Here is an 8,332-nt window from a genome sequence, read left to right as displayed (position 1 = left end):
GAGAGAGAGAGAGAGAGAGATAACACGAAGAATGCCAATAGAAGATTAAATTTGTTGTCCATGTTATAAGATTTTTACCATCATTATGAGTAGTGACGAGGGTGTGGGGCCGTCCAACTGAAACACCTATCTCTCAACGAGGTTCTTATGTCCTTGTAACCATTGCAAGCATGCTGTGCGACGGACAAGACACGTTTTTTTGCAACACGTTCGCGAATTTGGCGAGTTCGATCCATCTATTACAGATCGAGTTGTTGCCAATAATAACTCGTCGGACTCTGACGCTAGCCAACATGCAGTAATCTTGCAACCCAATAGACGTGTTCGCAGGCGCTTTGGTCAAGCTGCATATGTGAGGCCACAAGATGTACCCTCTGACAGCTTGGGGGATGATCTATGTAGACCACATTCCCAACGAGGCAATGTTTGAGCCCGAGATTGATGAAATGATCGAAACGATCATGGATTCAGAAAGGCTTGTCTATGATGATATGAAAAGTGAAGCCGATAGGCCAGTGTATAATGGAGCACGTGTGTCTAGATTGAAAGCGCTCTTCTCAACATGCAGACAAAGTTTGGATGGAGTGACACTAGCGTCACAACGCTTTTCAGGTGATCTATTACAATTAGTTTACTTTAATAGAACTCTAAATGTATAATGATCTGTTAGATTTTTACACAATTGTACCGTATTTTTATGTTGTGTAGATTGCTCAAAGAGCACATACTACTAGCTGATAATGTGATGCCAGATTCCCGAGAGGAAGCAAGAAAGATTTTGCGAAACTTGGGGATGGATTACAATTCGATCCATGCTTGTCCTAATGACTGCATTCTTTTCAGAGGGGAATAAATAGACATGGAGAAGTGTCCGAAATGTGATTCTGAAAGATATCGAGTAGATCTCCACGGAACAAAAATTCCACAAAAGGTTTTGCGACATTTTCCTCTGCTTCCTCGCATCAAGCATTTCTTCGAATGTAAGTCCATGGCCGCCCTAGCATCATGGCATGAGGAGAATAAATCTTTGGATGGTGTGCTACGGATTCCTGCAGATTGTGAAGCTTGGAAACATATAGATGAAACATGGTCGGATTTTTCCAGGGAAGCTCGAAATTTGCGCTTAGGACTGGCTATGGATGGCATAAATCCATTTGGTCAAAGATCAACATCTTACAGTGTATGGCCCGTTGTCATTGTCAACTACAAGATTCCCCCGTGGTTGACTACAAAGAAGGGGCACCTATGGCTAAGCTTGATTGTGCCGGGGCGATATAAAGTGAAGAATATGGATGTGTATCTTCGTCCACTATTGGAAGAGCTACAACAATTGTGGATTGGCATAGAGGTGGTGGATATGAGCCGACACACAGGTCGACGGAATGCTTTGATCAGAGGCATTCTAATGTGGACCATGCATGACTATCCCAGACTAACTGAATTCTCAGGTGATCTATTTACACTCCTCACTCAGACACTGTAAATCTTGGTTTTTCTCAAGCTTATCTATTATCATGTGTATACATGCAGGGCTTCAAACAAGCGCATACAGAGCATGTGTCACATGTGGACCTAGACTAAATGCACGTAGGGCGCCCTCACTGAAGAAGCAAATCTACAAAGGTCATCAAGCGTATCTTCTAGAGAATCATGTGTTACGCAACGTCTTTTTGGGAAGAGAGCCATTGAGGATGTCTGCACAAGCATGGTTAGAGCAGAAGGAGACGTGTGATGACGGATTGCCCCCAGGGATGAAGAGACTATCTCTATGGTACGAGTTACCATACTAGCCCCGACTCATGATCAATCACTTGCTTGATCCAATGCACATATTCAAGAATGTTGGTAATCTACTATGGGACCATATGACAGGCAAGAAAGATACTTTGGGAGCCAGAGTTGACCTTAGAAATGTGGATCGTATGGAGCAATATTGGCCGTAAACAGCATCCGATGGATCGATAAAACTCCCTAAAGCACCATGGATTTTCACAGGAGCCCAAGAACGCAAAGTAAAAGAGACCATTCGATCTTTGTGGACCCCCACTGGCGTAATGCATTCGCTCCGAACGTGTTTTACTAAAGAAGGAAAGCTTACCATTTTGAAGTCACATGACTGGCATAAAATGTGTCAGGTATGTTCATAGTGGAGTATATCATAGTGAGAATTGTGTAACAAATTCGTGTGTGGACTTTAATATCATTGCTGCACGTGTTTTACAGTTTATTTTACCAGTTTCCATCGAGGGATGTTTGTCTCTTGACGTTCGTAACACAATCTACAAACTTGCGCAGTTGGTGCAATGGATCTCACAAAAGGAGATCAACGTAGACTCCATACCATTTGCCAAACTAAACATTGCGGAGGTTGTGTGTATGTTTGAGAAACATTTTCCTACTACCATGCTAACCATTCAGGTGCATCTTCTTGTTCACATAGTTGATGAGGTGGAAATAGCTGGCACAATACATTCCAAATGGATGTTATTTTTAGAACGTTTCATGAAACTCTCAAGGGATATGTGCGTCAGAAGGCACGTCTAGAGGGTAGCATGGAAGACGGTTGGCTGGTATCAGAGTCCCTAGTGTACATTCGAGAGTGGCTAGACGGATTTGATAAAGCCCGGGACACGCTATGGCAAACCATAGATGATGAGCGCATATCTGGAATTGTCATGTGCAATCTTGGTGTTGAGAAGAAGATAACGGAAGATCTAGAGGCTAAAATCAACTGATTTTGCATGCTTCACAATCCAGTCATGCAGAAGTGGATTTCACAATATGAGGATGCAAAGCAAGATCGACAAAGGGCAAGAATCGAGTGGAGACGGGGAAGACGACCACCGACGCACTATCCGACGGGTCTGGAGAGCCTACCAACATTCATGAGCTTAAGATGGTTGCACAACCAATTGAAAAGCGCACAATAGTGCTGTGAAGAAGTGACTGAGGAAGAGTGGGAGTACTCTAGGGGTTGCTCGACCAAGGTAAGTTTGCAATGTACGACTAGTAACTTACTAGATGTTTGAACGGCCACTCATAATCTTTGTTAGTTGTAGTATAAGTCATACACAGCAGCATGGTGTAAAGGTCGGCATTTTAGGGTGGAACGGATCGACAAAAAACGTCTTACTGAAGATTGTGGAATCATGGCAAAATTTGAACAGTCTAGTCGTCGACAGTCCTCTGATGCAGATCCTGTGGTGGTGGAACTCACTTACTTCGGCACGCTACAAGAGATTTTGAGGATTGATTATAGAGGACTTTTGTCGACTTGTTCCTCGTGCAAGGGTTGAAGATAATCATGGAGGGTCGCAACGCTATAGTGCGTAGAGAAGAGTCTGGTTTTCTTGAGATGGATTCAACTAAGAAATGGACTGACCTAAGAGACACTTTCGTACTACCCGAGCATTATGAACAAGTAAGTATGTAAATATTTAAAGTCCCATTTTAGAATTTATGTGCTTGGAAGCTCTCATGTAAGTTATGTGGCTCTGACAGGTGCTATTTCATCCCACAAAGTTTGCATCAAACTGGTGGTATGTCATAGAGGTAGCCCCTCGTAGTGCACGGACGTATGAAGGCTACCATGTGCCAATCACAGTGGCATCAATGGAGGAGATAGGAGAAGATGCTCATTCAGAAGCCGTGGAGGTGGTGCCAGACGAACATCAAGCTGCTACTCTCTATGGGGTGCATGCAGAGGATCTACAAAATGAAACAGAGGGAATCTGTTTAAACAGACAGCTCTATATAGATATAGGAAGTTATGCTGAGCTATGCGAGGATGAGAGAGAGCTCTCTTAAAGCCATAAATATTGTATTTGAACAATTTTGCTCCGTTTTGTAAATTCAGAGTTATGCACTTGCCTCTTCTATCACTGAAGTTGAATAGAATAAGAACACTTTCTGTTTTTGCTAGCCTTTGAACATTCCAAAGCTACAAGCACATTCAAGTTCTTGTACGATTCTCTGGATCTTTAAGTATTTGCGTCATTGCATCATTGTATTTATATGCATCATTGCGTCGTTGTATTTAATGGTCTCTGCATCCACTCCAGGTACGTATACTCTAGGTATGTTCTAATAAGCAGAGACGACGAGCACCTCCTCCTCCTCTCTCTCTCTCTATCTATCTCTCTCTCTCTCTCTCTCTCTCTCTCTCTCTCTCTCTCTCTCTCTCTCTCTCTCTATCTCTCCTGTCTATCTACTTGTTCATGTTTTCTACTCCATTCATTCGATATTAAGTTTAAATGTTCGTGTGTTTAATGCAGGTATGGATGATGAGGAGTTTCTTTCTTCTTTGTCACCCAAGTAGAGACAGTGGTACGTGGAGCGTCATCACTCTGGCACCGGTTTTGACAAGACGATCTTCACACTCGTCTAGGCACCGGTGCTCTAGTGGTGGCGAGGCCGGTGGCGGTTGTTGTGGCGGTGGCGCCACCGATGCCTCGACATCGCTCTAGCAGGTGCTATTTCATCCCACAAAGTTTGCATCAAACTAGTGGTACGTCATAGAGGTAGCCCCCCGTAGTGCACGGACGTATGAAGGCTACCATGTGCCAATCACAGCGGAATCAATGGAGGAGATCGGAAAAGATACTCAGTCAGAAGCTGTGGAGGTGGTGCCAGACGAACATCAAGCTGCTACTCTCTATGGGGTGCATGCATGCAGAGGATCTACAAAATGAAACAGAGGACATCTGTTTAAATAGAGAGCTCTATATAGATATAGGAAGTTATGCTGAGCTATGCGAGGATGAGAGAGAGCTCTCTTAAAGCCATAAATATTGTATTTGAACAATTTTGCTTTGTTTTTTAAATTCAGAGTTATGCACTTGCCTCTTCCATCACTCAAGTTGAATAGAAGAAGAACGCTTTCTGTTGCTACTAGCCTTTGAACATTCCAAAGCTACAAGCACATTCAAGTTCTTGTACGATTCTCCGGCTCTTTAAGTATTTGTGTCATTGCGCCATTGTATTTATATGCATCATTGCGTCATTGTATTTAATGGTCTCTGCATCCACTCCGGGTACTTATGCTCTAGGTATGTTCTCATAAGCAGAGATGACGAGTACCTCCTCCTCCTCTCTCTCTCTCTCTCTCTCTCTCTCTCTCTCTCTCTCTCTCTCTCCTATCTACTTGTTCATGTTTTCTACTCCATTCATTCGATATTAAGTTTAAATGTTCGTGTGTTTAATGCAGATATGGATGATGAGGAGTTTCTTTCTTCTTTGTCACCCGAGCAAAGACAGTGGTACATGGAGCGTCATCGCTCTGGCTTCGGTTTCGACGAGACGATCTTCACACTCGTCTAGGCACCGGCGCTCTAGTGGTGGCGGGGGCGGTGGCAGTGGCGCCACCGATGCCTCGACACCACCTCCTGTTCGACGAGCCTCTTTACCCTCCCCTTATTTTTCCGTCCCGACACCAGGTTTTGCGCGGTTGACTGCCGTTCCCCGCAGCTATACACCACTAGCTACTCCTCCAGGAGTCACTCCAGTGGACACTCCTCGCTTCGGGGCTCAGACTCCAGTGGAGACACTTAGAGTCCGTACTCCCTATTGACACGCCGCTAGAGACCCCTGCCGAGACACCCAAGTTCACGCGTCAGTGGCAAGAGGGCTTGCCTTACTCCGTCGACTTCAGCGGCGGCATCATCTTGGATGATGAAGGCAAGAAGGTGATTTCATGCATGCGTGGTCTTTGCTCTCAGGTGTTTAGACACTACATACTAAACACCTGGAGTGAAGTACCGAATGAATTAAAAGACAGAGTCATCAGCATGCTTCATGACGAGTTTCCTGTTCCAACATGGGATGACCGCTTCAATGAAGGTGTGATGAAGATTTGAATGCGCAAATACTGCAAGCATAAGCGTTCGGAAGTGCAAAAAGCAATCAAGCATGGGTGGAGCAGACCAGATTGGCTGGCCAAAGAAGATTGGAAGCATGCGAAGAAAGAAGCGCACGAGAATCCCGACAAGTGGAAGCAACAAAAGGAGGGAGCCAAAGCGCGAGTAGAGGCAGGGAGCTCGCACCACTTGGGGAGCGGCGGGTGGGCATCATTTGAGGCCGATTTTGTAAGTGTTTTCGCATCTATGTTCGATAGTTTAGGGTTTATGGGATTTGAAATTCTAACATAATGGATTCTTTGTATGTTTTGATAGTGGTCGTTTATAGGACACGATCCCACACCGTACGAGCGTGAGTACGCAGGCAGGAAGGGCTTAAACACCCTTATAGACATCCTGACTTCTCGCGGCGGCATGGTTAGTATTAGGGTTTATTCTTTTCTATGTATTGTATTGTTTTATAAACGTCGCTATATGTTTATACTTACAAAAAGCTATCTTAGTTATTTTTTTTGCAGAATCCGATTGATACGGCGCTTCAACGCGATGAGACGTCTGATTAGACGATGTCAGTTTAGCCATAGCTAGATAGCATTAGTTCTTTTTTTCATAGATTATGTATCATGAGATGACTTTTATACGTCTTTTTTAAAACCATGTATACTTTTTAAATAATGACAATGGTTTGTAACTATTACATTTGCAATGATTAACAATCAAGTGATTTTGCTGCTGTGTACAATTGTGATTGATTTACTTCCATCAATTCACGCTTGTCATTTTTGTATCTTTATTTTGCAAACAATACATACTATGGATGATGGATTAATGATTATATTGTCTTGTGGGTGACTATATTTTGGGTCTAAGATAAATAGACAAATGAAACATTCAATGTGGTTGATGGGTGGCAGGGCATTGAATGCCCTTCCACCAAAAGTTTTTCATCTCAGGGGTTGCTATGAGCGCCGCTATATTAGGCTCTGCAGCATCTCTATAAGCGTCGCTATTGATGGCCCTGTAGCGTCGCTATAAACGTCGCTATATAGTGATGCTTATAGCGACTGCCATAGCGACGCATATAGCGATGTCCCCGTATCGACGCTAATAGCGACGCTCTTAGCGGCTTCGGGGGTTATAAAAACTGAGTGTATTTTCGTCGCTAAAAGCGTCAAAGGAGCACACAACCTCTTGTAGTGTGAAGGCTACCCATAGAAGAGTCCGTAGAGGCAGGTCTCTGAAGGTTGGAAGGGATGAGCAAGTAGCGCACTGCTTGGGATTGGTAGCTGCATGGGTGGTCATGAGTGAGCATCAGAAGGGGTGTGGACTACAGGGTAGCACAACACAAAAGATTGGAGTAGTAGAAGGGTGGAAGCAAGGCCACAAAAGTGTGCAAACTAGAAGGGAGGGTTGCAACCATCAAACCAAGGTGGATGTCTTGAGGATCCCTATTTGTATTGCCACCTGATGATTATCAAAGTTCCTGCAAGTATTTGTGTATGCCGTCGGGTGGTTGGGTATGGGCGTCTGGGTTGTCTGAGTCTGGGTGTATGCAGCAGTTGTTTGCAGATTTTGTGATAGTGTGTGCGATTTTATGTGGGTAGGGGTGCGGGTTGATCCTTGGGCTATAGAGACACAATTATATTATATGGTGGGTGTTTTTCCCATTTTCCCCTTCCCATGAGTGGTGCCCCCACTCAGGATATACTGATTGCTCAAGTGATGGCGGGTGTAGTAATATGGTGCCAGATTTTGAGTTGGTGTTCTTAGGTGAACGTGATGCTGAAGATTGGATCTCAGATGTAGAGCTCTGGATGTTGACGATGTGGATGGTGACCAATGAAGCCAAGGCAAAGGCTGTGCCGCTGGTGACGTGAGGGAAAGCCAAATCTTGGTTTGAGGGCTTGGAAGTTCTTGATCGACAATCATGGAAGGTGATTCGAGCTCGATTTGTCAAAGATTTCCAGCAAAGGCTTTCACCTGCAGAATTGGATACTCAATTAAAGGTATTAAAGCAAGATGTGTCTGAAGACTTCAGTGTGTTTCTAGCCAAGTTTGAAGATATTTGGAAGCAACTAGCTGCTGCTACCCAACTGCAAAGTGGAGATGTTTTCAAGATCGAGAGGTTCATGGCGTGCTTGCATCCGAGGATTAGAGACAAAGTGGAAGCCGGTGCGGATACCTATGAAGACATGGTCTATCTGGGAAAGATCAAAAGCAGAAAGGTGAAGCGGAAATTGGAGCTGGGCGTGTTGAAGCCAATAGATTATATGCCTGTTGTAGAGGTAGCCAAGTATTCTTTGGTCTGACCAATGGTGGTTCCAAGTGTTCAAAGTGCAGGGTCTGTCAAGGTAAGGCCTACTGTTGACTATGTTCCTTGGAGGTTTCTAGTTCGTGATGTGCATGTACCGAGGGTGGACGAGCTTGTCAACGAAGAGAAGCTCCAGATTGTGGTGAACCAAGATGCGGGTTCCGAT

General features: G+C 44.3%; 1 pseudogene; it reads left to right on the top strand.

Annotated features, from left to right (window-relative positions):
* Positions 1–7,591: 7,591 nt before the first annotated feature.
* Positions 7,592–8,084, top strand: LOC147462241 (uncharacterized; annotated as a pseudogene).
* The last annotated feature ends 248 nt before the right edge of the window (positions 8,085–8,332 follow it).

Source organism: Adiantum capillus-veneris, chromosome 3, assembly GCF_014529385.1.
Source record: "Adiantum capillus-veneris isolate H3 chromosome 3, ASM1452938v2, whole genome shotgun sequence".
Taxonomy (NCBI): Eukaryota; Viridiplantae; Streptophyta; class Polypodiopsida; order Polypodiales; family Pteridaceae; genus Adiantum; species Adiantum capillus-veneris.
Note: the sequence above shows the minus strand (reverse complement) of the source record. Positions and strands in the feature narration are given on the sequence as shown.